We start from the raw sequence: 3,930 nt of genomic DNA on the forward strand, positions 1-3,930 counted from the left end.
TGCCAGGACACCTTCGAAGTTCCAGTGGTGACTAGATACGAATAATTTGAGAACAAGTAATAACATAATCATGAATCAATCAATAATAAATTTTGAGACTATGCACATTATACTCAGAATGACAACTATGATCTCTTAGTTGGTGCATTAAGTTAGAAGATGAAGACTCAACATAAAAGTAAAAGAACGGCCCGTCGCAGAGGGAAGCAGGGATTACTCATGTGCTAGAGCTTTTAGAGATTTTTGAAATCAATAAGATTGTAAAACAAGCTTTTGGGAGGTGCATAATTCGTCAACGAATGCTAGCAGATAGCCCAATACTTCTCACGCAGGACAAGTTTTGAGGAACGGCTCCATAAGTGGGGACGATCACATCCCCTTGGTCTCCTTTGTTTATCACTATACTAATTTCTCATGAACAAAGCGTGAAGGAGGTGTTGTTTGTTGCTATTATCTCTTATGAGCTGGGCGCACTCATGCCAGTCCCTCCTTGTATTAGGGGTTCGCAGATTAGATATGCAAACCCAAGATAAAGCTTGTCAAGTATGAGAAGATCATGAATTATCTACTACTTCCTCATGAGCTAAAACATAGGCACAAACAGGAATAACTTTGAAAGTTTTAAAGGTAGCACATGAGAAATTTACTTGGAGTGGCGGTTAAATACCACATGTAGGTAGTTATGGTGGACACATTTGGCAAACTTTGTTTTTTAGGGAGTTGGATGCACAAGTAGAGCTCATACTTAGTACAGGTGGAGGCTAGCAAGAGACTAGGAGCGACCAACTAAGAGAGCAATAACGGCCATAATCATGCATAGAGACAAAACATTATTAATCAAAGCATAAATAATATTACAAGTCAAAAACTAAATGATCAGAGAGGCTAGAGGTGACTGGTTTGTAGACATAACATGGTGTGAGCATGTGCCAAGTGAACCAATGAAGCAGTAAAGGAGAATACCACAATATTATGCTTCGATATGATAAAAACAACACATGATTCTTTCAATGGCACATTAAGCACTCTCATCTATTTGAGACAAGTCATGCTACATCAATAACTACTAAGCATATAATTAAGATAATATCTAACATGACATGTTAAAGTCTAAGCCACAGTCTAAACAAGCGTCCTATTGCACCACTATAAGCATGAAATATTTTACTCTTCTCCAACACCAATCAATTTTCTTTAAACAACTCTCATAGATAATATTAATTAAAGACCAAAGAGATAATCATATATAACTGAAGCAAACTGTGACATCCCCGGATTAAGCTACAGTAATAAATATAGTTAGACTATTGTAATCACATGCTAATGCTGCTATGTCATTGAGATTAGCTAAGCAAAATCACCACTTGACAAAAACCAAAACAAAAATTAAAATCAAAATTTAAGTCAAATACATTATTTATTAAAACTAATAAAAAAAATCGTGATTGGGTTGAAACTATTCCCTAAGTAATCTTCAATAAGAAACCGACGTCATTTGAAACATAAAAGTTGCCCTTATCTATTTTTAAGTTAAACCAACAACACCTAAGTGGCCTATTTAAAACCTAACATAATTCAAATCAATTCAATTGGGCCTCAAACTTTTCTTGTACTAGCTTAATATATTCTCTAGTAATTATGTGACAAGTATAATATGCAAAAATATTTGTTTGATACAAAAGAAAAATACAAAACAGGAAAGAAAATACAAATAGTAATAAAAAAAACAAAGCAACCGAGCCCCCCTAGCCGACTGGGCCAAAGTGGCCCAGCCGGCCACAAGCGCCGAACCCTAGCGAGCGAGACCCGACTCCCCTCGCTCTCCCTCCTGCCGCCGCCAGAAAGGGACGAGGGAGCCCTCCCCTCGGCACCCCCACCAACCGTCGCCCCACCTACCGCGCCCATGTCGCTCGCGTCCTCCCCCTGGCGCTCGTTCCCCGTCGCCCCACCTCGTCTCCCTCCTGTCCCTCGGCGCCGGCCACCACCACCTCATTCCAGGAGCTCCTCATCGCTCTCTGGATCGTCCCCGCTTCTTCCTCCCCCTCGCTCGACCTCCTCTTCCTCCTACACGCCCAAAGCTGCAGCCGCCATGGCCGTCGTTGTCGTGGCCAACAGCCCCCCGTGCCATGAGACCTCGTCCATCTTCTCCGTCGTCGGCCACTGCCTCGTCTACGACCATCATCGTGAGAAGAGGAGCGTTGCATCGCCGGGATCGACATCGTCTTCCTCGCCCACGACCATCACTACGTCACCCGGTCTACCTCACCGGAGCTCCTCCGCCCCGTCCGACGCGTCCTCCGCCTTCCCCTGTGAGCGGCACCCCCATTCCCCTTGTCTCCCCCTCGATCCGTCGCCGTAGCTGTCGTCCCCGAGCTCGTCCGAACGTGTACGCGTACGATCACGTACATGTTCTGCGCTTGCTGCCTGTGCTGCCGTTGCTCTACTACTGCTCGTCCTGTTGGCTGCTAGCTCCTGCTCTTGCCATGTTGGGCTATTGCTACCTACTGCAGGTGCTGGTTTATTTGTTGTTGCTACTCGCTCTTATAGCTTGGTACTGCCGCTTGTTGCTGTTGCTCGATACTGCCGCTACCACTGATGCTTGCTGCTGCCGGAAGCTGTTGCTCGTTGCTTTGCTACTAGCCACCCGCTTCTGTCGTCGCTAGTTCCTGCTATCAACTGCCTCCGATGCCTGCTGCTACTAGCCATGGCTGGCCGAGTGTGAGTGTAGGTGTGTACGTGAGTGTGAGTGAGACATGAGTTTGTGTGTGTGTGTGTATGTGGTGTGTGTGCGTAGGTGTGTGTATGAGCCAGCACTTATTTAGTCTAGCTTAGGATTAAACTAATGCTAAGTTAGTCTAGTAGTGGATGACACGAGGGACCTACCCGTGTTAAAACGTTTTTTTAATAAAAATAATAAAATAAATAATACTATAATTAATTTAATAAAATAAATTAATTAATAAGTTAATTAATTAACTACTGATTAACTTGTATAATTAATTAGAATAACTAATTAGATTAATTAAACCTAATCTGCTTAATGAAATCTATAAATAGTCTAATAAGTCCATGATATTGGGCCATTGACCCTCTTGACTAGTCAAACTTTGACTTGTCAAGTGCTGACTAGGCAAGCTGACGGGCATCCTGGTCCCACTGTCATAGACTCTGGACATCTTATAAAATAATTCTTAATTCGGATGAAAATATTTTTTATATGAAAGTTGCTCAGAAAAATTCCACGAACCCGGATACACGGTCCATTCGTGTGTCACGCGTCCCTAGCATAGCAAACATGGAACATTTCCATCATTTCCAGCATGACCGGTATTAGCCCGAGACCCGGGAAAATATCGTCAGATATTCTTCCGACCCGTCTATGACGGATGTTGCTGCGTTAGCCCATGTCTAGCTTGCATCTTGACATGTCATGCTTTGTGTTGCACCGTTGCTATTATTTATTGTTTCTTCCCCCTCTTCTTACCGGTAGACCCCGAGACTGACGCTGCTCCCGGATACATCTACGACCCTGCCGATCAGTCCTTTGCCGCAGAGCAATAAGGCAAGCAAACTCCCCTTGATCATTCCTATATCGCCTATATCTTTCTTCCTACTGCTTGCATTAGTATTTTGCTACCGTTGTAGTTAGCTCCTATATCTGATGCATAGCCTATTTTATATGATCTGCTACTTTCAGTCTTGTACCTTTAATATGCTTAGTATAGGTGGAGCAGTCATCCCCTCTGACCCCGTAGTCCAGTTGCCCCGCTTGTTTTCAAATCTCGATCTCTGATCGACGAGCCAGACCCGACACAACACATTCACCCCCTTCGTTGTACGACGCTACAGAGATACTATCGGGTACCGAGGGTGACACCTCGCTAAGTACTCCTGATGATATCTCTGTAGTATAGCTAGTCGGTCGTGGTT

This window comes from Hordeum vulgare, chromosome 7H (genome assembly GCF_904849725.1).
Source record: "Hordeum vulgare subsp. vulgare chromosome 7H, MorexV3_pseudomolecules_assembly, whole genome shotgun sequence".
Taxonomy (NCBI): Eukaryota; Viridiplantae; Streptophyta; class Magnoliopsida; order Poales; family Poaceae; genus Hordeum; species Hordeum vulgare.